The 26,558-nt window shown below is 38.8% G+C and overlaps 1 long non-coding RNA gene across 1 annotated transcript in view; it reads left to right on the forward strand.

Moving 5' to 3' along the window:
- Window positions 1-24,975, forward strand: part of LOC145505048 (uncharacterized) — a 43,276-nt gene extending 18,301 nt beyond the window's left edge. The window contains exons 4-7 of the long non-coding RNA XR_014052799.1: window positions 135-470; window positions 6,346-6,435; window positions 6,767-6,893; window positions 24,775-24,975. This is a non-coding gene — a long non-coding RNA (uncharacterized LOC145505048). The remainder of the gene's footprint in view (window positions 1-134; window positions 471-6,345; window positions 6,436-6,766; window positions 6,894-24,774) is intronic.
- Window positions 24,976-26,558: the final 1,583 nt, after the last annotated feature.

The following is a 26,558-nucleotide window of genomic DNA, read 5'->3' on the forward strand; positions in this document are numbered from 1 at the left end:
ATTGGCAAATCTATATACTCTCCCTCCAGTGCTTCAAAGATAAAAATGCATTAAACTATACCTTTTTTAGAAATATTGAATACAAGTGTGTATATTAACTGCTCAGTCATGTCCACTCTTTGTGACCCCCACAGGCTGTAGCCTGCCAGGATCCTCTCTCCATGGAATTTCCCAGGCAAGAACACTGGATTAGGTTGATCAAGATTATTTCCTTGATACTAACTGACACATGTATGGATGTGAGAGTTGGATGGTGAAGAAAGCTGAGTGCCGCAGAATTGATGCTTTTGAACTGTGGTGTTGGAGAAGACTCTTGAGAGTCCCTTGGACTGCAAGGAGATCCAATCAATCCATCCTAAAGGAGATCAATCCTGGGTGTTCATTGGAAGGTCTGATATTGAAGCTGAAACTCCAATACTTTGGCCACCCCATGCGAAGAGTTGACTCATTGGAAAAGACCCTAATGCTGGGTAGGATTGGGGGCAGGAGGAGAAGGGGACGACAGAGGATGAGATGGTTGGATGGCATCACTGACTTGATGGACATGGGTTTGGGTAGACTCCAGGAGTTGGTGATGGACAGAAAGGCCTGGTGTGCTGCAATTTATGGGGTCGCAAAGAGTTGAACACGACTGAGCGACTGAACTGAACTGAAACTGACTCAAATCCTCATTTTGTAATGTGTCTTCAAGCATCCAGATCTTTGTTCTTAGAGTGAGGAGGCAGTCTTGTTTGTTATAATATGACCATTATAAGACAAGTTTTATAATGTGCCTGAACTTTGCACTAGAAGGGTTTCAAATGACCAGGCAAAGCAAAGGGGATGCAGTATCAAACTCTGTACTTATTTTAAAAATTATAACAGGAATTCAGAGATCTATTTTCTCATGTCCTTAAGTGGTTTTCCCTATAACTCAGTACCCTGGGCCCCTTACCGCAGCAACAGTTAGCACAGTTCATCAAGCAATTGAAAAGTCAGAAAGGCTCATTGCTAATAAAGACACCTTAAAGGCTAATATATGTTCATTTAGCTTTATGCCAATTTCAATTTCCTTCTATGTTTCACTTCAACTCCTAATGTTTTTATGAGTTCGCTACAGAGTCAAGTGAAGAATAAAAAAAAAAAAATCCACAGTCTTTAAGGAAAAGGAAGAACAAACACCTTGCTTGATATCTATCAGTAGTAAGAATACTTGCACATAGGTCTATTCTTAATTAATGATACTTAGAATAACAAATTTATGTATATTTTAAACAAATATTATGATTTTAAAGAGGGCCATTAAATTATGTTCAAATTGATTAGGAGGTCAGAAGATCTAGGTTAAACACTAACTTAATAAGAGCCACATGTTTTTGAGAAGGTCAGTTAATGTTTCTGAGCAGCACATTCTACGACCCCACTCTCCCCTTGGAACATGAGAAAGCTCATTAAACATAAACTGTGACCCCATGTCTTATTTTCTTTCCTATTTTTTCCTTGTCTCTGTCCCTAGAAGGACCTCTGAACACTAGCTTTTACTTTTTGTCTCTCTTTCTCTCCCTTCCCTCGTCCTTCTCTTCTTCTCCTTCCTCTCCTCTTTCCTCTCCTTCTTTCGCCTACCTCTACTTTTTGGTTTCTTATGTTTAAGGACCTATACTTATTCTCTGATACCATTTGAACTGCATATTGCAGATTTTCATTTGCTATGTTTTCATCATAATTCTGATCAACATATTTTGTAATTTCCTTTGATATCGTGTCTCTCATTGGATTTTTAAGTAATATATTTTAGTTTTCTTTTAATTTCTAATTCAGCTTCCATTGTCCTTAGAAGACGTGATCCATGGGATTTTTATCTTTTAGAAAATAAAACAGGTTAGAGGTGTGTCCAGCTGGCAGAGTAGGGAGACATGAACTCACTTCCTCTCATGGGCACACCAAAATTACAGCTATTCACAGGTGACTAGTTATGAGAACAACATATTGTGCACCCACAATAATCACCCCAGCCCAACAGAAGGGCCCATGCAGCCCATGTAGGGGGCACCCCTAAAGCATATAGCTCTGGTGACTAGAGAGGACTGTGTTGCCAAACTCCACAGGACATCTTGTACATAAGGCCAGTTCTCCACACTTGGAGAATGTAACTAATCTACCTAATAAATAGAAATAAACACAAAGAAGCAGGGAAAAAGAAGAAACAGAGTAATATGTTCCAAAACAAAGAACAAAGCAAAAACTCCAGAAGAAGAACTAAGTGAAGTGGAGAAAAGCAATCTATATAATACATAATTCAAGGTAAGGATCATAAAGATGTTTGTTGAATTCAGAAAAAGTACACAGCAAAAATTTTAACAGGAGTTAGAAAATATAAAAAGGAATTGAATAGAGTTGAAGAATATAATAACTGAAATTTAAAAAATACTCTAGAAGAAATCAACGGTATATTAGATGTACAAAGGAACAGATCAGTGAACTGGAAGAAAGAGTAGTAGAAATCACACCAGCTGAACAGAAGAAAAGAAAAGAAATTAAACATAGCTTAAGAGGCATGCCTCCTGGCCCAGATGGTAAAGAATCTACCTACAATGCAGGAGATCCAGTTTTAATCCCTGTGTCAGGAAAATCCCCTAGAGAAGGGAATGGCTACCCTCTCCAGTATTCTTGCCTGGAGAATTCCATGGACAGAAGAGCCCCATGGGCAACAGTCCATGGGGTCACAAAGTTTAGCTAGACACAAGTGAGTGACTTTCACTTTTTAAAAGGTGCATGCAGGACAGCATCCAATGTACTAACTTTTGCATTATAGCAGTCCCAGAAAGAAAGAAGGAAAAGAGCAGAAAATTTAGTTGAAGAAATAATCGCTGAAAATTCCCTAACCTGGGAAAGAAAACAGACATTTGGGTTCAGGAAGTAAAGAGAGTCCCAAACAAGATGAACCCAAAGAAGTCCACACCAAAAACACATTATATTTAAAATGGTTATAAAAAAGAATAAAATCTTGCCATTTTCAGCACCATAGATGGCCCTTACATTAGGCTAAGTGAAATAAGTCAGTCAGTAAAAGGCAAATGTCATATGATTTTACTTTCATGTGGAAGCAAAGACAAATAAAGGAGCATTCATAATTAAATAGTAAGAGACTCATAGAGAACAAGCTGGAGATAACTAGATAAGATGGGATCACAGGTATTGATAAAATATTAATAGGTGAGGGAAGTTGACATACAAATGTCCAGTTGTAAAATAAATGTCACTGGGATTGGCTGTAGAGCATAGGGAATATAATCAATACCACTGTAATAGCTTTGTATGGTGAAGTAGCTCTACTGGTAAAGAACCCATGTGCCAATACAGGAGATGTAAGAGACGTGGGTTAGATCCCTGGGTTGGGAAGATCCCCTGGAGGAGGAAATGGCAACCCACTCCAGTATTCTTGCCCGGAAAATCCCATGGACAGAAGGGCCTTGTGAGCCACAGTCCATAGGGTTGCAAAGAGTCAGACACAACAGAAGCGACAGCACACGCAGAGTTATCATGGTGATCGTTTAGTAATGTATATAAATATCTAATTACCGTGTTATACATCTGAAACTAACACAATGCCATAAGTCAACTATACTTCAATAAAGAAAGGAAAGAGGCTAATATCATAGCATAGTTTGTGATCAAGATTTATAAGTATTCCTAAAGATCAAATATATTTTCTTTAAGTTTTTTGTTTTCTTTTCTCTCCTTCTCTATCCATATTAGTTCTAATCTTTCAATTTCATTATTCAAATTTGCCATATAATTACTTATGTATTTTTTCTATTTGATATAACCATTTTTGATAAAATTATATTCAGAAATTATGACCCAGATCATATCTTGGTGATATTTGAAAATATCCCTTTGAAATTATCTGTATATGTCTTATATATTTTTTAGAATAAAATATGACAAAAGAAGACACTTTTATAGTGTTACTTTTTAAATTTAAACTTTAAATTATTGTGTAAAGTAAATGCAGAATGCATAGGTCTTCTCTGGTTTGATGAAGAAGTAAACTTTAATATCACTTCAAGCTCCATTTTGGTTAAGAGAAAGAACTCTGGAGTCCAAAATTCCAGAGTTTCAATCCCAGCTTGTCCACTAACTACAAGATTTGGACATGTTGTCTTTTCACTGGGCTACTTAATTTTTTCATCTGTAGAATGGAAAGAAAGATAATTACTTCACACATTTGTTATGAATATTAGTAAATAAACTTATTAAGAATGCCTTGCATACTTCCTATTCCACAATAAGGCTATTTAACATACAGCTATTATTTTGATTTTAATAACAGCTTCAGTCACGAAATAAATCACAAGTAAATTGTTTGCTTTCATAGGTAGTATCCATTTTATTCATACAAGAAATCTAGAGAAGCTGTTGTTCAGTCACTAAGTAACATCCAGCTCTTTGCGATCACATGGACTGCCACACACCAGGCTTCTCTGCCCTTCACTATCTCCTGGAGTTTGCTCAAACTCATGTCCACTGAGTCGGTGATGCCATCCAACCATCTCATCCTCTGTCATTCCCTTCTCCTCCTGCCCTCAATCTTTCCCAGCATGAGGGTCTTTTCCAATGAGTCGGCTCTTTGCATCAGGTGGCCAGAGTATTGGAGCTTCAGCTCCAGCATTAGTCCTTCCAGTGAATATTCAGGATTGATTTCCTTTATGACTGATTGGCTTGATCTCCTTGCAGTTCAAGAGACTCTCAAGAGTCTTCTCCAGCACCAGTTTGAAAGCATCAATTCTTGTGCTCAGCCTTCTTTATGGTCCAACTCTCACATCTGTTCATGACTACTGGAAAAAATATAGCTTTGACTACATATACTTTGTCAACAAAATAATATCTTTGCTTTTTAATATGATGTCTAAGGTTTGCATAGCTATCTTTCCAAGGAGCGAGCATCTTTTAATTTCATGCCTGCAGTTGCCTTTCACAGTGATTTTGGAGCCGAAGAAAAGAAAATCTGTCACTGCTTCCACTTTTTACCCCTTCTATTTGCCATGAAGTGATGGGAGCGGATGCCATGATCTTAGTTTTTTGAACGTTGAGTTTCAAGTCAGCTTTGTTGCTCTCCTCTTTCACCTTCATCAAGAGGCTCTTTAGTTTCTCTTTCTGCCATTTAAGTGGTATCATCTGTATATCTTGGGTTGCTGATATTTCTAAGAGCAGTTAATCCTATGTCTAGTCACAGATGAGAAGCCCGATGCTCATTCTGGGGACGTGATCTGCTCAAGTGCAGGCAAGTAATTGGCAATACAGTCAGACCTTGAACAGGAGTCACTTGATTGCAATCTTAGTGCGTTTTTACTTCAGCTGTATTTTAGTCTATTAGGATAATATGTCTTTTATATTAATGCACTAAAGGTACTTGAGGGAAAAAAATATATACAAATTAGATATGTAAGAACACTAAAAAAGTAATTGCAAACTTGAGGTCAAGAGGACAAGCTCTAAAGAAGACTACACCACTTCAGAGAAGCGAAGGGGCAGGTCTAGCGACTGCTCTTGGAGAAGGGCGAGGAAGGACATAAAATGCAGGAACAAGAGGTCAAGTTTAAAATAGTAAATGCCTCTGAGGCTGATTATTCATTATTATGGTTACTCAAACAAAGAGGCACAGCTGTTACCTGGACCTTTGGCCCCAACCACAGGCTTCCTTATGTGTCTGTATTGAATGTCACTAAAAGAACTGTTCTTAGGTAACACTTTTAAAGGCATGAAGGTGGAGGGAAATGACATCAAATAGAGTTCAAATTTGCTCATAAATTTGTTAAATTAGTAACTCAGTATCTTCAGCTGCCTACATTTTTTCTCCCAACACATTGAAAGGAAAAGGAAACAAAAATGAAAAGACTTGCCACAGATAGGAAATAGCACCCAACAGCAGCCCCTTCTGTAAGGGCCCTCTGCTGTCTCACTCAGAAAGAATTTTTATGAGTTGGAAAGGAAGAGGAAAGAAATTAACTGTCATATTTAACATCAGATCCTCTATCACACACATCACTTATCTGAGGCAATGCAATTCTTATAACAACTTTGTGAAGTAGATGATATTTTTCCGCTGTAAAGGGGTTGGCGAACTACGGTTTACCAATTAAATCTAGCCTGTCATCTGTCTTTTGTAAATAAAGTTTTATTAGAATATAGCCACCCTCATACACTTAAATCTGCACTATGACAGCTTTTGAGTTCATAAGATGGCTGAGTTAAGTAGCTGCAAAAGAGATGGCCAGCAGAGCTGGACACAATAAGATTGAAGAATCCAATGTAAGAAATGTCATCTTCAGGGTCAAATAGGTTTTTGGTTTTTTTTTTTTAAAGATGAACATTGATCTAAGATTGTCCCAGTTTGATACGACATGAAACCCAGAGACTTCTCCACGGCAAGCAAGATACACTTTTCCTTAAAAGGTACCATTTCACACACATTGTGGAACAATTTCATCATAGAGAAAATGACTGTTAACACGGGGAAAGTTTGCCTTTCAGAATCTGAAGTATTTCTGAGAGAACCAAATTCTCTCATATCCATTAGCACTCTTAACTCCTGAAGTGAAAATTAAATGAGTGAAGATTAGTATAGTTACATTCCGTGAACTAAGAAAAAGCAAAAAAAAAAAAAAACAACAAACATAGATATATGTGTTTAATATCTTTCACTGCCAAGTAAAAGTTTTGCTTCTTTGTTCAAAAATTTGTTTCCTCTCAAAAGATTTCCTTTTAAATCTGCTGCCTCTTTAAGATTTTAAGAAGTTTTCTGCTGCCCTGCCCATGCAGAAGGATTGAAGAAAAGTTGCTGACTTCAGCCTTCAGGCAGATAAGGAGGAAGAGGGCATGGTTAGCAAGAGGAAACATCTGGGCATTGATATGTGAGTTTGTGAACCAAGGGTGGGTCTCTTAAAATATCCCTGTTAATATTTGTGTTGTATAACTACATAATCTCCCAACTGGTTGGGGGTTTTCAGATGTATTATCCCACCAGATCGTAAAGTCAAAGAGTCAAGGTATTATCAAGAAAGTAGTATGGAATAGTGGGAAAACTCACAACTGTGCTCACAAAAACATGGGTTCAAGGTCTGCTTGCTTACCAAAGATTCATCTTAATGTGCAGCCACAAACCCCAGATTCTTTATTTGAAAATGAGGACAACTTTTGCCCCCACCTACCCACAGGACTGTTTAGGGATTAAAACAGACAAAGCATGTGAACATGTCTTTAAATTATTAGACATGATGCACAGTGAAAAATGATCAGTATCATTAAAGTGGTGATAATGATTGCAAGGAGATCCAATCAGTCCATCCTAAAGGAGATCAGTCCTGAGTGTTCATTGGAAGGACTGATGCTGAAGCTGAAACTCCAATACTTTGGCCACCTGATGCGAAAAACTGACTCATTTGAAAAGACCCTGCTGCTGGGAAAAATTGATGGCAGGAGGAAAAGGGGACGACAGAAGATGAGATGGTTGGATGGCATCACCGACTCAATGGACATGAGTTTGGGTAAACTCTGGGAGTTGGTGACAGACAGGGAGGCCTGGCGTGCTGCGGTTCATGGGGTCGCAAAGAGTCGGACACGACTGAGCGACTGAACTGAACTGAACGATAGTGAAAATAATAACTGCACAGATGACCAGCCCAGGATATTTTTGAAAGAGAACAAGGGTAATTACCTTAGGGCAATACTTTAAACCACAATGCCCCCAAACAGACTAGAGAAATGGTCTCAGACACACTTCTTAAGCTTCTAACTTTGCAGCCTGATTAATTTCTGAGCATCAAACTTCATTCTGCAGTGGGAGAGGGAAAATTTATGTCATTATATGTGTTTGCTAACTGCCCAACAACATATAGATGCTTTGGAACCCCATTATTTACAAAAAAAAATACAAATATTCTTGAGGGGCCACTTTCTATTCTTTCGAGTATGGTTATGCTAAAAAATCCTCTAGGTATCTTTATTCTTAAAAATTTTCATTTGCGCATATGGAGATTATCATATCTGACTGTTTAAAGAGAGCTGATTTGAAAATCACACTGAAGTCAATAAACTACTTTCATGTGAGATTTTTGATATCTAGTGTATTATTTATGAAATAATTTAAAACTTTTTTATGAGATAACACTTTGCTTTATTAGAAAGCAAGGTCTCTACAAATATATGATATCACTTATATGTGGAATCTTAAAAAGTGCTACAAATAAAATTATTCATAAAACAGAAATAGAGTTACCGATTCAGAAAACAATCTAATGGTTAAGATTAAGATAAGATAAATCTTATGGTTAAGGGGGGAAATGGAGTGGGGGAGGATAAATTGGGAGAACCTACTGTATAGCACAGGGAACTCGATCCAATAATCTGTAATGACCTATATGGGGCTTCCCTGATAGTTCAGTTGGTAAAGAATCCACCCTGCAATGCAGGAAAATCCAGTTCAATGCCTGGGTCAGGAAAATCTGCCAGAGAAGGGATAGGCTACCCACTTCAGTATTCTTGGGCTTCTCTTGTGACTCAGCTGGTAAAGAATCTGCCTGCAATGTGGGAGACCTGGGTTCGATCCCTAGGTTGGGAAGATCCCTTGGAGAAGGGAAAGGCTACCCGCTCCAGTATTCTGGCCTAGAGAATTCTATGGACTGTATAATCCATGGGGTAGCAAAGAGCTGGACATGACTGAGCAACTTTCACTTTCACTAATGATCTATATGGGAATAGAATCTAAAAATTAGTGGTAAATGTATAACTGACTGACATTGCTGTAAATCTAAAATTACACAAATATACTTCAATAAAATTAAAGAAAAAGGAAATCAGGGTCTCTATATTAAATTATGTGATATAATGATTGTATCATATTTTTAAATTTATCATATAAAATATTTACTATTAGAAAATGAGATTTCTTATTGTTCAATCCTAAGTTGTATCAGACTCTTTGTGACCCCATGAGCTGCAGCATGCCAGGCTTCCCTGTCTTCCACTGTCTTTCAAAATTTGCTCAAATTCATGTCCATTGAGTCAGTGATGCTATCTAACCACCTCATCCTCTGCCAACCCTTTTGCTTTTTGCCTTCAATCTTTCCCAGCATCAAGAAAATGTGATAATGATACATAAATGCAACATGAAAGTCATACTGTTATAATAGGATCCAGAGAGAAGGTAACTGGAAGCTACCTTTTCAACAAGAATTTTACCATTTTGATTTTTGTTGTTATTGATGCCTCTTACTTAGTCTATAGGACTTCCCAGGTGGCGCTAGTGGTAAAGAACCCGCCTGACAATGCAGGAGATGCAAGAGAAGCTGTTTTGATCCCTGGGTCAGGAAGTTCCCCTGGAGGAGGGCATGGCAACCCACTGCAGTATTCTGGCCTGAAGAATCCCGTGGAGAGAGGAGCCTGGTGGGCTACAGCCCGTAGGGTTGCAAAGAGCTGGACATGACTGAAGTGACTTAGCAAGCACTTACTCTGTGTACATTCAGTTTGCTTTTTGTTGATACTTCACAGGAGCTATCCTTATTAAAAAAAAAAATAGGGAAGAGGATATCATAATTGAGAAAATTCTAAGAATTAACCTAGCTTTCTCTATACATTTGAAAAAGATTTATGTAACTGACTATCTTCCTCCTAAATTCCCCAGAAATTTATGATTTGTTTGGACCAAAATCTTTATTTTAAAAAATAAGAAAATTTTCAAAAATAAAAATTACTTCTTGATTCCCACACATCTAGGAATTGAGAATTGAATTTTATGTCATACTTAGAGCAAAATTCTTGCTTTGTTTGTTTCATTTTCTTTTCTCTAAACTTGAAAAGACCAAAGATGACACTTGGGGACTTTGAGAAAATAAACAACAGCAATATAACCTAGCCACAAAGCTGGCCCTGCTAACTGGCCACGAAGAGCACTAGAAATAGAATGAGTTAAGTTGTTGGCATAGGACAGGATGACTAAGGTTACAGGATATGACAGGCAGGGGCTCTACATTTGTGGAAGCTTATTTAATGTGAAAAGGAAAATGACAAGAACGATCATGAGCCAGTAATTCTGAAAAACTCATGGGATGGAGTCAGAGAGGCAGGTTTGAATAGCTCGCTCCTTACACTCTGCTAAGTTATACTAAGCAAGTCAATTACCTGTCACCAGTCTCAGTGCTATATTTGTTTAAATGATCATCATAATAATAATGGTTAAAAATACATATACATGCAAATCTAAGCAATAAATGATTGCAGACATACCTCTTAATTATATAAAAGTCACAACTAGTACTATTGCTATCATCAGAACAGTATTTTAATTTTGTCTTTTATTATAGGCTTTTCTTTAAGGGGTATGAAAATTGGTTTAATTGAAAGTTACATCAATATAGCTATTGTGTTTTCTTCCATCCTCCACCTTCCCTGTGCTGTTCAAATTGCCACCAACTCAGGGTATTATCAAATATCAAAGAAGGCTTGCTACACACACTGACATGGCCGGTGTTCTGTTTAATAGATCTGTATTTGTTATCCTGGTTGCTGAAAGTTAAATGGTCTCATTTCACCTTGGATGCCTGTTCTGCAACTAATGTATGTGTGTAAACAGGAAAAAGAGTAATAATTTTTAATCTAATTATGTTGTTGCTTTTATTATGTTTTCTTTTCTTCAAGTTTCAAGATGTTCAATGAGTAAAGAATAAACATTTTTGAGGGTTCTGTCCCTTGAAGAGGAAGGAGAAATTGAATTTTCCTTTTAGGAATGAAGTCTGAGTTTTCAAGACAATAGTCGGTAGAAGTAGTTGGCAAGCAGTGATGAGCAAAGGTTTGAGGATACAAGACCCTGGCCTCAGATCTTGGCTCTAACTTGTGTAAGATGCTCTGCTCTGTTCACATGATTTCATCCTTTGAACTGCAGCTGCATAATTAGCAATTCATTGGTGTAATTAGTAATTCATTGGTGTGTAAGATTTGAAAATGTTCCATTAGCCATCAAGTACTATGTAACATCAGTTACTATGTTATGATTTTATATATATATATATATTACTTCTTTAGGGAAAAGAGTTTTGTAAGTTATAACTAAGAAATCTAATTACTTTACAGTTCCATAAACAAAGTTGTGAAATCTCTTAAATGCTAAGATTTAGGGTACTAATACCATATATATGCAGAAGGGTTTATATGTATGTTTATAGACATATGTGTATATATATTTACACATATATTTCTACCTTATTCAGAATAAATAGCATGGTCACTAAAATTGGCCACAATTGTAAACACAACTGCCATTAGTGCTACAAATTACATCCCAACCAGCATGTGAATTCAGTTCAGTTCAGTCACTCAGTCATGTCTGACTCTTTGTGACCCTATGGACTGCAGCAGGCCAGGCTTCCCTGTCCATCACCAACTCCCAGAGTTTACTCAAACTCGTGTCCATTGAGTCAGTGATGCCATTCAACCATCTCCTCCTCCATCGTCCCCTTCTCCTCTTGCCTTCAATCTTTCCCAGAATCAGGGTCTTTTCCAGTGAGTCAGTTCTTCACATCAAGTGGCCAAAGTATTGGCGTTTTAGCTTCAGCATCAGTCCTTCCAGTGAACACTCAGGACTGATTTCCTTTAGGATGGACTGGTTGGATCTCCTTGAAGTCCAAAGGCTCTCAAGTGTCTTCTCCAACGCCACGGTTCAAAAGCATCAATTCTTCAACATTCAACTTTCGTTATAGTCCAACTCTCAATCTTCAATTTTCTGTTGATGAGTGGGGCTGTGTTCCCTCCCTGTTATTTGACCTGAAGCCAAACTATGGCAGAGGTAATGAAGATAATGGAGACCTCCTTCAAAAGGTCCCGTGCACACACTGCCACACTTAGTGCCCCTGACCCTGAAGCAGGCACCCAAGCCTCTGCTGGAGACTCCTGGACACTCACCCAAGTCTGGGTCAGTCTCTTGTGGGGTCACTGCTCCTTTCTCCTGGGTCCTGGTGTGCACAAGATTTTGTTTGTGCCCTCCAAGAGTTTGTTTCTCTAGTCCTGTGTTACTTCTGTGTAAGTCATGTGTAAGTTCTATGGTGGGGTTAATGGTGACCTCCTCCAAAAGGGCTTATGCCATACCCAGATCTGCTGCACCCAGAGCCCTTGCCCCTGCAGCAGTCCACTGCTGACCCGTACCTCCACAGGAGACACTCAAACACTCTAAGGCATGTCTGGCTCAGTCTCTGTGGAATCTCCTGGTGTGCACAAGGTTTTGTTTAAGCCCTCCAAGCGTTTCTGGTGGGTGTGGGGTTTGATTCTAAACGCAATTTTGCCCCTCCTACCATCTTGCTGGGTCTTCTCCTTTGCATGTGAAAGAACTGTATTTAATAAAATCTTCCTAGCTGCATAATGGACTTCCCTGGTGGTTCAGATGGTAAAGAATCTGCCTGCAATGCAGGAGAACTGGGTTTGATCCCTGGGTCGAGAAGATCCCCTGGAGGAGGGCATGGCAGCCCATTTTAGTATTCTTGCCTGGAGAAACCCCATGGATAGAGGAGTGGTGGGCTACAGTCCATGGGATCGCAAAGAGTCAGACACTACTGAGCAGCTAAGTGCAGCACAGCAACATAATTTCTAGAGACTCTTGTATACACACACACACACACACACACACACACACACACACATGCACATACATGGACAGCATTGAAAAATCAAAGGAAATGAAGATGCTAATGAATTCATATGAGGATGAAATTTCCCCAACACCTAGGGGTAGGTTAAGCAGTGATGAGTCTAGAGACTTCTTAGGTCTATAGTTGCTTACGGCCTGAACTACTCTCAAAGGGTCCCCTTCATTCAGGAAAAAACTTAGGTGTGATAGACCAGGTTCCAAATCCACATTTGCCTCTGTTGTGGGAGTATTTCCAGCACAACCTAGTCTCCCTTCTTCTTGCCTGATACAGATAATGAAGTTTGCTTCTGAAATTCCCCAAGGCTCCAGTTGGCTTGGCTCTGGGTCCCCACGTGGAGTGTGGCACTAGCCCTGCGGTGACAGCTGCTCCCCACCCTGGATGACAGGGTCCAACATTCCCCAGGACTATATGGGCACAGGAAGTGCAACAGGTCTTTGCTACCTCAAGTGCTCTGTGCGTTGCAGGTTTTTTTACTTCTTTCTCCCAATGTGAAATTTTACTAAGGCCTCACAATAAATTTATAAAAGGTTTTCACACATTTCCAAATGCTTCCTGGGGAAGAATGGCCATCCGTGTTGAGAGCCTCTGGGCTTATAGCTAGTTGTTACTGAGGCTGGATTCTTAAGAGGAGTCTGAAAACCCATTCCTTTTCTCTGAACTGAGTATACCCTTAGACCTAGAATGCAAATGAGGCGTCAGTGGTCAAAATATGAAAGTGTTATGTAATGGGCATCTGACTTTTTTTCTTTTTGGTTGTCCAGAACTTAAACCTTTTACTCATGTTTACATAATCCCTGCCTAGTCCCTGCAGGTTAATAGGGGTCCAGATTTAATTTTCTAAGCTCCTGGGGAAATGAGAGTTAAGGTCTACAAATTAACTTATCAGCCCAGAAAAGTGTATCAGGATTAGTGATGGGAGTAAAGAATTTTATTTTCTGATGGACAGCAGATTTAACAGGAATGTAAAATTACTAGAGGTAGCCCCACCGTGGTGGGTGTCCTGTGTGCAATTGCAGGCAGCAGAGGATACTGGATTCAGGTTCTCCCTAGACTAGTTCTATTGCTCTGTTTGCACTGTGGTTCTGCCTAATAAGTCTCCTCTATCATTTGTGTTTGGTTCTCCAGCCTTTCCGGAAGTTCGCAAGTCACTCCCTATCTTTTCAGTAAATGCTTCTGTTTCTGCTTAAAATAGCTCTAGTTGGCTGTTATAGACTGCATGTTTGTGCTCCCCCAATCCCAAATCCATGTGTTGAAACCCTAACTCCCAGTTGGATGCTACTAAGAAGTGGGACTTTGAGAGGCAATTATGTTATTAGGTCGGAGTCCTTATGAATGGGATTAGTGCCCTTATGAGAAGGCACACCTGAGAACTTGCTTCCCATGCCCCTGCACACCATCTTTGCTCTGGGTCATGTGAGGATACAGCTAGAAGAATGCAATTCACAGAACAGAAATAGGACCCTTCCTGGACTCTGTATCTGCCCATGCCCTGATCTTGGACTTTCCATCTTCCAGGACTGTAATAAATAAACATTTATTGTTTAAGCCACCCAGGCTATGGAATGCTGTTAAAGCAGATTGAAATAACTGTATTGTTTCAACCTAAATCCCTGAGTGATGTGGTTGGTTGACTATTTGTAAATCACTAGAGAGGATTCAGCACAGAATCGTGTACTTAATGGACCACACTTACTGGGAGTTAGTAGGTTTGTTCTATACAGTTAATATTTCTATTCATTCTGTAAGCACTGGCTGGGTACTGATATTTGTCAGGTATTATGCTACAGTCTGGGGATACAAACACGATCTAGACTCAATTCATGTCAAGTTCTCACTGTTTCTTAAAGGTGGGTGAAATACTTAAATGTTTACATTCACATGCCAGTGCTAAGACAGAGATATGGCCTAGAGGTTTTATATTTAATATATTGTGAATCCTAGTCTTCTGCTGGCTACAGCTATTGCAAATATATTCTTTCAGTTAATGATGCTTCCCATTTTTATAATGTCTTTGATATGGGATTAATTTTATTATAATCTGTGCTTCTGTCTCATGTATAAAATATCCTTCTTCTGAAATCCAAGATTACTAAAATGCTTGCCTATATATATTTTTCTCAAGATTTTATGTTTTCTTTTAGCTTTCATAAATTAATTTAGCAAACATTTTTCTTTAATCTAATGAAGTGATTTTGTGGTATATCTCTTTCAGTGAATTAAGGAGGTGAATCACTTTAGATATTTTCTAATATTAAGCCTTGCTAGTGTTCCTGGAATATATCCAACACAGTCTTGACTTTATTAATATATAGTTGGAATCAGTTTGCTAATATTGTGTTTAAAAATGTTATGTCCATGTTCATAAGTGAGTTTGCCACATAATTTTTAGTTTGATACCAAGATTATCTCAGGCTCATAAAATAAATTCTGATGGATTGTCTGTTCACCGGTTCCCTGGAATGGCTTGTGTAAGTTTGGAATTAACCCTTTCACATTTGGCTGCTAGCTGAAACTTGCATATGATATCTTCTGAGCAAGGTGCCAATTTTTTTCAACAGATTCAGCCATTTTTTCCTGAGAATCACTGTACCCTTGATGTAATAGTCATGTATCTTGAATTCAGAAAAACACACTAATTATACCATTCATTCCTCTATGATCCCCTCACACTCTTATTTCTCTATTACTCTATTCACTCTTATTACTCTAATTCTTCACTTGACAGTCTTTCCTCTTTTTATATAACTGTCTAAACTGATTCTGTCCCAAATTGCTTTTTCAAAGAAGTTTCAAGGACCCTAGAGATGGAGCATATCAGGGTTCAGGAAATGACCCTTCAATATTCTCAGGGCACAGAATGCTCCTGTCTTACTAAAATACCCACTATTTAATTCCTGAGTCCCTCTCAAGAACTTGAGCCTCTCCTGCAAAATCAGTTGCCATCCATTTAAGGAATATTCACTGTGTGCCAGACTGAAATCCGGGATTCAAGATGAGTAAAGCAAGTTTCACACCCTCTGCTCTTCCCCAAGAGGTTTCATTGTCTTCACTGAAGATGGACATTTCATAATGAAACAATTAGAGCAATGAGATAAATCTTGAGATAACAACCAAGGAGCATAGAGAAGGCAATATCTAAATGCCCAGGTATGAAGGTGCTATTAAGGTCAGCATGTTCCTTCAGATCCTGGTGCACAACTATTTGTCCCTGAGCATGCTTTTTTAGCACTGAAAGTCCCAAAATATAGGAAAACTACTCAGTCCCTGGCAAACCAGGTCAACTGGTCACCCTATCTGGACCTTGAGTTCCTGCTGCTATATTTGAACAGAGAAAGAATCAAAAGTGTGCTTTTAATTAGCTGACATATTACTTGAATAACCACAAGCAGTGATTTTCACCAGGTGTAGGAAGCAGAGGTAGTAAGGCAGTCAGAAGAATAATGCCTGCAGGGGCAGAAGAGAATACGGCTATGTTTGGAATGACAGGTCATGTCTTGTGATGGAAGCTACAGTGCATACAAGGTAAGAGTGGGGAGTAAGGTTGCTGGAATAGAAAAGAGCCAGATACCAAAAATCATGTTGAAGAGAGCGACCTTTATCTGACCCTTGGTCAGTACAAGATGATTAAAAGGGAGGCGGTAAGAAAATTGTCTCTGAAATAACAAGAGCAAGATGGAGAAGCATCTGAATTGCATCACACTCTTGTACATCCTGGCTTTTAACTACATTTGGCATAATTGTCTGCATCTTTTTTTTTTTTTTTCAAAATCCAGTGTCCTGCAGAAGAGAAAGCCTCAAACTCCTGCATTTTCATCAGAGTGGGCTAACATTCACCGTGTGACCTCAGGCAAGCACCTAAATTTCCTGCAGCCTTGGTACATTCTTCTGTAAAAGAGAAACAGTGATACTTACTACTCAATTGAAAGCTTTTGTCAGCATCAAGGGAAAAACTACTGATGGCCAGGCTCTAGGAAATGTCAAGCAACCAGCAGATCTGGGTTTGGATTTTGTAGTTGGGAGTGAATGAATGGCTAAGGGTGTAGGAGAAAACTGCTGAAAAAGAAAGAGCTGAACTCATTAGTGATTGAGGTTACCCCTAAATTGTGTGTGCAACTTCGACAAGGCTGCACAACAGGCCTTAAATTTGAAATAAATCAGCAGTAGCATAGCTCAGCACACTTAAAGTTAACTGCATATAATTTGCACATGAAATGGATCACTCTGTGATCTCAATGGCAAAGGAAAGCTATATTTAACCTGACATAGAAGTGAAACTAACTTACGAGAGAGTTAACAACCATGAGGCTGATATAGCATTTTTAATTAAATGGCACCTATCAACACTTTTCACAGTTAATTCCAACAAGGAGCACATAATTCCCTTTGAGGGCCTTAATCCTTCTGGGTCCTAGCACTGTGAACACCATTGTTTCTATTTGCACCAGCTTGCTGGCTCATGGGAGCTGAAGGTGCTGTTCTCACTTGCTTATCTCCAAAGTTTGCCAGAACCTACATCCTCCCATTTCCAGGAGAGCTGGTCCCAGCACTGTAAGTGGGGCTGTACTTATGGCTTATTTGTAGAGGAAATGTGGGTCACTTTGGTTTATCCAATTCATCATTTTATTAGGATGAGGTTAGAAAAAATGGCAACTATGCCTATATCTAGAACTCAGAGTAGCATGAACTGGTGGCCTACAGATTTCACCAAAGTTGAGGGGTCGTGTGTATTGGCTTCCAGTCTCATGACTGCTGCTAATCACTAATGTGGCCCTGGGTGTGTCCTTTAAGCACCCTGAGCCTGAACACCAGTTTTCCAACTGCGATTGAGAGGAGAGTACTTTTGCTTGTTTCACACAGCTGTTGAGTTGCAAATGAAGAAATAATGGTAAGTGGGCTTTAGTAAACTACAATAGTTACCAGGGATCAGTCAGTTCAGTTGCCCAGTCATGTCCGACTCTTTTCGACCCCATGGACTGCAGGGGTATAAGGCTTAAAAAGCGAATAATAAAAGTGGCATATTTTCAGTCAAAAGTTAAAGTTTACAGGTTGGATAATGATGGATGAGACAGCATCAGTATTCTGGAGTCATTAAGAGCCTGACTCTGGAGCCAGATTGCATGCAAACGTGCTAGGTTGCCTCAGTCATGTCCAACTCTTTTTGATCCAATGGGCTGTAGCCCACCAGGCTTATCTGTCCATGGAGATTCTCCAGGCAAAAATATTGGAGTGGGTTGTCATGGCCTTCTCCAGGAGATTTTCCTGACCCAGGGGTCAAACCCACGTCTCTTACATCTCCTGCATTGGCAGGTGGGTTCTTTACCACCAGTGCCACCTGGGAAACCCCTTGAGCCAGAGTGCCTAGGTTCAAACCCCAGAATTATAATTTACCAATCAAGTGCACAGCTTTACGGGGATCACTCAAATAATCTTTGCTTTAATTTCTTCATCCGTTTAATGCTGATGATATTTACTGATTAATATTGCCAGAGTTATTGATAAGTATTAACTGAGTTTATGTTATGTAGTTGATATGAAGATTAACTGAGTTAAAAATCTATAAAGCACCTTATCTAAAACTGTCACGCTGGAAATCCCTCACTCCACGTGAGAGTCATTATATTTATTTCAGTTACATTTTCTGAAATGAAAAGAATCAGAATACCTCTGTCAACAACATGAAATAATGAGAGGTCCAAGCTGGCAGCTTTGAAAGACACTGAACCCACCTCCTCTCACTGACACATGGAATCTATACCTAATCTATGGAGAAGTCCTTCCTGAAGAAGACTGCGTGCTGATCGAACAGTTTCTGCACATAGAGGGAGAGACCACAGAGAAACCAGTAGGAAAGATGGAGATGCAGTATCCATGGGAATACATTCCCAACTCAGTGAACTGCTAGAAGAAGGGATATCACTGAGGGGTCTGAGATCAGAATCACTTGCCCTGGAACATAGAAAAAAGAACACACCAGTTTAAATGGCACCTAGAATCCATGGGAAGAAAATTCAATTACTAACCTTAGAGCATCAGCATAAAGAAATAAATTTTTAAAAACTTTGTCAACTTCAAAAGATAATTCAAATATTACTAGTATGTGAGTATGTATGAATAAATATCAGTGAAGAGCATTTTTGCTGTGCAAAGTGGGAGTCCTGAAGCTGGAATCTCTCTCTCTCGTGCACACACACACACACACACACACACCACTCAGACACAGACATACTCATGCTCAAATACATACATACACATATACAAATGCACTAGATTTATAATCATTCTCAGGGAAGAATTTGTTTCCTCTTGTCAAGTTTAAATGTGGAAGTATAAAAACCAGCATTTTCTAGAAAATTTATAACTTTGTTTTCAGGAAGTCCCCTAATCCCCAAAGATCATTGATTTTTATATCACAGACTATTAATCATGAACAAGACAAGTCTCTTGTCCCTTTTGGGTACTCAGTTATCTCAACTGTTAGAGAAACTTGCCCTATAGAATATTTGGAATGGTGGACTCTTGAGGTTAGATCAGTTCAGTTCAGTTCAGTCGCTCAGTCAGGTCGGACTCTTTGTGACCCCATGAACTGCAGCATGCCAGGCCTCCCTGCCCATCATCAACTCCCAGAGTTTACCAAAACTCAGGTCCATTGAGTCGGTGATGCCATCCAACCATCTCATCCTTTGTCATCCCCTTGTCCTCCTGCCCTCAATCTTTCTGAGCACAAGGGTCTTTTCAAATCAGTCAGCTCTTCGCATCAGATGGCCAAAGTATTGGAGTTTCAGCTTCAGCATCAGTCCTTCCAATGAACACCCAGGACTGATCTCCTTTAGGATGGACTGTTTGGATCTCCTTGCAGTCCATCAGGCAATAAAATGATTCAAGAGATATCCTTACAGTGCTGTGAGTCTTGCCTTGACCTGTGGATTCATGGATGTTTATGACCCCATTTCAAAAAAATTGGTTGTTGTTGTTCAGTCACTCAGTCATGTCTGACTTTTGTGACTACATTGACTGCAGCATACCAACTTTCGCTGTCCTTCACCATCTCCTGGAACTTGCTCAAACTCATGTCCAGTGAGTTGGTGATGCCATCAAACCTTCTCGTCCTCTATCATCCCTTCCTCTCCTGCTTTCAATCTTTCCCAGCATCAGGGTCTTTTCTAATTAGTCAGCTCTTCGCATCAAGTGGCCAAGGTATTGGAGTTTCAGCTTCAGCTCAATCATTCCAATGAATATTCAGGACTGATTTACTTTATGATTGACCGGTTGGATCTCTTTGCAGTCCAAGGTACTCTTAAGAGTCTTCTCCAACACCAAAGTTCAAAAGCATCAATTCTTCGGCACTCAGCTTTCTTTATAGACCAACTCACACATCCATACATGACTACTGGAAAAACCAAAGCTTTGACTAGATGGACCTTTGTTGGCAAAGTAATGTCTCTGCTTTTTAATATGCTGTCTAGGTTTGTCATAGCTTTTCTTCCAAGGAGCAAGCATCTTTTAATTTCATGGCAGTAGTCACCATCTGCAGTGATTTTGGAGCCCAAGTAAATGAAGTCTCTCACTGTTTCTGTTGTTTCCCCGTCTATTTGCCTTGAAGTGATGGTCTGGATGCCTTGATATTCGTTTTTTGAATGCTGAGTTTTAAGCCAGCTTTTTCATTCTCCTTTTTCACCTTCATCAAGAGGCTCTTAAGCTCCTCTTCGCTTTCTGCAATAAGGGTGGTGTCATCTGCATATCTGAGGTTATTGATATTTCCCCCGGCAGTCTTGATTACAGCTTGTGTTTCATCCAGACTGGTATTTCACATGACGTACTCTGCATATAAGTTAAATAAGCAAAGTGACAATATACAGCCTTGAGGTACTCCTTTTCCAGTTTGAAACCAGTCTGTGTTCCATGTCTGGTTCTAACTGTTTCTTCTTGACTTGCATACTGGTTTCTCAGGAGGCAGGGAAGGTGGTCTGGTATTCTCATGTCTTTAAGAATTTTCCACAGTTTGTTGTGATCTTGTGCATCACATTCAAAAGCTTTAATTCAGTCAATGAAGTAGATGTCTTTTTTTCTAGAATTCTCTTGATGATTCTATGATACCACAGATGTTGGAATTTGATCTCTGTTTCCTCTGTCTTTTTGACATCCAGGTTGAAAATCAGCAGTTTCTTGGTTCACGTACTGTTGAAGTCTAGCTTGGAGAATTTTGAGCATTACTTTGCTGGCATGTGAAATGAGTGCAATTGTGCAGTAGTTTGAATATTCTTTGGTATTGTCTTTCTTTGGGACTGGAATGAAAACTGACATTTTTCAGTCCTGTGGTCACTGCTGAATTTTCCAAATTTGCTGGCATACTGAGTGCAGCATTTTCACAGCATCATCTTTTAGGATTTGAAATAATTCAGCTGGAATTCCATCATCTCCACTAGCTTTGTTCATAGTGATGCTTCCTAAGGCCCACTTCATTTCACACTCCAAGATATCTCGCTCTATGTGAGTGATCACACCATCGTGGTTACCTGGGTCATTAAGGTCTTTTTTGTATAGTTCTTCTGTGTATTCTTGCTATTTCTTCTTAATATCTTCTGCTTCTATTAGGTCCATACCATTTCTGTCCTTTATTGAGCCCATCTTTGCATGAAATGTTCCTTTGGTATCACTAATTTTCTTGAAGAGATCTCTAGTCTTTCCCATTCTATTGTTTCTCTCTATTTCTTTGCATTGTTCACTTAAGAAGACTTTTTATCTTTCCTTGCTATTCTTTGGAACTCGGCATTCAAATGGGTATATCTTTCTTTCCTTTTCTCCTTTGTCTTTAGCTTCTCTTCTTTTCTCAGCTATTTGTAAGGCCTCCTGAGACAACTATTTTGCCTTTTTGCGTTTTTTTCTCCTTGGGAATGATTTTGATCACCGCCTCCTGTACAATGTTACAAATCTCCTTCCATAGTTCTTCAGGCACTCTGTCTGTCAGATCTAATCCCTTGAATCTATTTCTCACTTCCACTGTATAATCATAAGGAATTTGATTTAGATCATACCTGAATGGCCTAGTGGTTTTCCCTACTTTCTTCAACTTAAGTCTTAATTTTGCAATATGGAGGTCATGATCTGAGCCACAGTCACCTCCTGGTTTTGTGTTTGCTGACTGTATAGAGTGTCTCCATTTTTGGCTCCAAAGAATATAATCAATCTGATTTCAATATTAACCATATGGTGATGTCCATGTGTAGAGTCTTCTCTTATACTGCTGGAAGAGGGTTTTTGCTATGACCAGTGCATTCTCTTGGCAACTCTGTTTGCCTTTGCCCTGCTTCATTTTGTTCATCATTTATTATTTCAAATAAATAAATTATTCATTAAAAAAAAAGTTTAAAAGAGACTAACCCATGGATCAATATACATTCATGACCAAAGGTAATAGATAATACAATTGCATTTGAGGTCCATTAAAATAAAAATAAATAAATAAAACACTGAAGTATAATCCAAGTACATATATTAAGAGTTACAATGGCATATTGTCCTTGAAGAGAAACCTTCTGCTTGTTAGAGTCCTCTTCAAATTGTGCAAGTCCAGGGGTAAGAGGAACACCTTCAGGTGAAGCAGAAGTTGGTTCCCAGGGTCCAGGACACACACACACTGTGGGACTGTACAATACAAATGCCTTGAGCAGCGCCAGGCAGAAGCCTAATTTCCAAAATCCCAGCAGGCACCAAGTCACCCACAGAACGGGAGAGTCGATGGGCTTCATCACAGTTACAGAAAAATAAAGAAGATGCTTGTCAGTCATTGCCAAAGAACAGTTAATAATAGAAGCTGTGCAGTGAACTGGAATCAATACAAACCTAGAAATTAGAAGACTACCTTCGGTGCTGCCCCTGGTTAGTCTTGGGCTTTCAATGCAAGTCACTTTCTCCATTTCTTTTCTTGTCTCTTTTATAGAAGCTTTTATGAGACAAACGTAAGCAAATATGTAAGAAAATGCTTTTGAAGTTACAAGACGTCTAATAAAAGTGTGAAATTATTATTTTGATTATTTGGCTTCCCTGGTGGCTCATACAATAAAGAATCTGCCTGAAATGCAGGACATGTGGGTTCGACTCCTGGGTCAGGAAGATCCCCTGGAGAAGGAAACGTCAATTGACTCCAGTTATTCTTGCCTGGGAAATCCCATGGGCAGAGGAGCCTCACAGGCTATAGTCCATGGGGTCTCAAAGAGTCAGACACAACTGAGCAACTAACACACACACAAAGATTTTGAAGACTGAATAAGCAGGAGACATGCCTAGAAGCTCATGATGTTTATAAGTACACCTCTGTCTGCCTCCTCTAGTGGAATCTGCATTTTTACAGGGTAAAGATACATACCCTCTGATATGCTTTTTGTCCTAGCTGTTCCCTTGTATTCTGTTAAATATTGAATCAATAATGACATAATCACAAAAAATTCTATTGCTGGCCTCTTTACAATTGAACTGCACAATGACAATGGTTTCATAGCTATAATCCCTTTGACCCTACTGTCCACATTGGTGACAGCTTAGACTTTATGAGACAGAAATCTAATCATACAATCCTGCCTAAAAATTCCCTTCAGCTCTCTAATGTCTAAAAAAAAAAAAAAAAAAAGGCTCAAATGCCTAAGCATGATATTCAACTCCCTTAGCATAATCTGTTTTCTCCCTAACTTTCATCTCCCTACTCTTTTTCATCTGCCACAAAAGCATACTGATCTGCTGAGTTCTAGAACTGTGCCATGCTCTCTCCAAGCCTTGTGGTATTTTAGGTTCTTCTTGATGCCTGAAATTCTCTATCATTCTTCACTGCATCCCTACCAAGCAGACTCGAGTTCACTCTAACATCTGAAGCTCACATATCTGCTCTCTTTGTCAGCCAAAGGCAGCGTTTCATAGCCCTGTCTCTGTGGGCACCCATCACAACTCATGGAAAGATCTGTTTATGTGTCAGTATTCCCAAGGCAAAAAGCATGCTCATCTCTTATCTCCAGTACTCAGCATAGTGTTTGGAAACAGAGGACATGCTCACTATGTGTGTGGTGCAGAATAGAAGAAAAGATTTTGCCTTTTCCATGTGTAGCACAGAAGACATTCATGTCAGGGAGTCTGGGAAGGCGTTTTCCATGGATCTCTCAAAATGATTCCTTTGAAAAAGAAGGAAAATGGAGGTACTGACATTTCAAACTTGGCAAATTTGCCCAGCCCTCAAGAGCTAATTTCTTGTAACTTTGACTCTATGAAACTGAATTGGATTTTACCAAATAGTAGTTTGTCATATGTGCAATAGGTGGAGGTAGGTGATTTATATGAAATTTTGGAAAATAACTCTAATATGTCAGAAGGATAAAATGATGAGTGATAATCATTGTTTGTAGTAGTAACTCTGGTTCTTCATTAATCCAGACAAATCAAAAGCCTCATTTAAAGAGAGGCTACCTCATACCTGACTCTTTCCCAAACTAAATATTATTGCCAGTAAGGCCAGTATAGTCAAAATATCCCAGGCATGTTAATTTCAAGCTATTCCATCTACTTCCTTTTATTAATACTTCAGAACATTTTTTGCTATATTTGTTTATAAAAAATGTGAAGGAATATTATAAGGTTTATCACTAGACTAGAAATAAAAATTTTCAAAGAATATGAATATATCTTTCCAAGTTTCTTTTCTTTTCTTTTTTGCTTGTGTGTTTATGTTTTTGTTTAGCATTTTTTGTTTGTTTGTTTGTTTACCACCTGTTTCTGATTAAGCATTTTGTTTAAGTCTATAAGTTGTGCTTATGGACTAAATTTTGCTGTCCCCAAATTCACTTGGTGAAGCCATAACAGTGCAATGTAAAGAAGGTGATTAAATGAAGTCACAGGGCAGGACCCTCATTCAGTGGAAACAATGTCCTTCTAAGAAGGGTACAAGTGAAAGTGCTAGTCACTCAGTTGTATCTGGCTCTTTGCAACTCCATGGACTGTAGCCCGACAGGCTCCTACGTCCACGGAATTTTCTAGACTAGAATAATGCAGTGGGTAGCCATTTCCATCTCCAAGGGATCTTCCTGACCCAGAGATTGAACCCAGTTCTCCTGAATTTCAGGCAGATTTTTCACCATCTGAGCTATTGTGGAAGTCCAAAGAAGATTTCAGATCTCCTTCTCCATAAGCACACAGAGGAACATTCATATGAGGGCACAGAGAAGGCAAACCAGGAAGAGGCTTCACCAAAAACCACCTCTGAAGGCACCTTGATCTTGAACTTCTAGAAATGTGAGAAAATACATTTTTGCGGTTTAAGGCACCTGATCTGTGGTATTCTTTTGTGGTAGCCTGAGCAGACGAACAGTTCCATGCAATGACATACACAGGCATAAATGGACATCGCAATATTTCTTAGCATATGCATGTGCCTAAGTAACCCCCTCCCTAATGAGGATAGAGGGCATTTACAACAACCCAGAATATTCCCACCATCACCTCCCCCAAAAAGCTGGCCTCTAGCTCCCACCCAGAAATCACTGCTGTTCTGGTTTCTATGACCATAGATTAAGGTTTTCCTATAATAGAATGAAATCTTATGAAGTGTACTTTTTTGGTCTAAATTTATTATCTCAATATCACAGTTTAGAGATTTATGCATGTCATTCCATGTATTACTTATATATGTATGTTGTGGTCCTTTAATGGACCAGAACTTGGGGGTACAGAGTCAATGATAAGAAAGTGAAAGAAGGAAGAAAAGAGGCTGATATTCCCTGGTTTACACAGTGTGTCAATATAACTTTAGACAAAGAGTTAGCTCCATCTACGTAGGCACAGGGCACCCTCTCGAAGAGGTCTTGAAAGCCAGGGCAAGTAAGCAGACATAGAGGACACCTGTGCTACGTGGAAGCAGCCTGTAAGGGGGAGAGAGAGAGAGAGATGAAGAAAGACACGGGTATCAGTGTTCTGATGGAACAAAGGCGTTTATTCAACATATTGTGGGCATATATATACTGTCTTACAAGATAGCCTTTGCAGCAGAGATAGGTATAAAAAAATCTTACAAGTTATTCAGGAAGCTTGAGGCTAGAATCATTTTCAAGAGAGAGGATTGTAAAAGTTACTTTTCATAACAAAAGGGAAGAGAGTTGTAAATGGCTGCTTTTCACCGGATTCGAAGGCTATTTTCCATACAAATGGGATACATAAATTCCTATTATTCCCAAGAGCTGGCTTGCCAGCCCTCTCTCACCTGCATTTAGGGGCTGTTAAGGAACAAAGGACTTATACAAGACTGAAAACAGGATGTAGGAAGATTCCTGTTAAATGTTTCCTTACATATGTATATCCATATTTATGTATATATAATATACGTATATATTATATATTATGTAATATATATTTTCTACAAATTGCACACTGCTGAATGGAATTTCATTATATAAATATATCACAATTATTTATCCATTATCCTGTTATGGATATTGGAGAATTTTTTTCTATTGTAAATAAAGTCACTCTGAATATTCTTATAAAAATCTTTGTGTCCTGTGTTTTCATTTCCCTTGGATAAAAATCTAACTGGAATAATCTTATCATTGGATGATTGTATATTTAACTTTGTAAGACACTTCCAAGAGTTTAACCAACTGTCTGTGCTATTTTGCACTCTCAAAAGAAATATATAAGAACTATGACTGCTTTACATCATCAGCAAAATTTTGGTGTAGTAATTTTAGGTTTTTCTAGAAATGTATCTTTTGTTATTTAAATGTTAATTTTTTAATGATCACTGATGCTTAGCTCTTAATTTCAAGAAAGAAGAATGTGCCTGTTGGCCTTTATGTACCTTCCTTTTTAATTTATTTTTAATTGTAGAAATTCTTTATACTAGGAAAAAAT

Source organism: Giraffa tippelskirchi, chromosome 1, assembly GCF_054371585.1.
Source record: "Giraffa tippelskirchi isolate mGirTip1 chromosome 1, T2T-mGirTip1v1.2.pri, whole genome shotgun sequence".
NCBI lineage: Eukaryota > Metazoa > Chordata > Mammalia > Artiodactyla > Giraffidae > Giraffa > Giraffa tippelskirchi.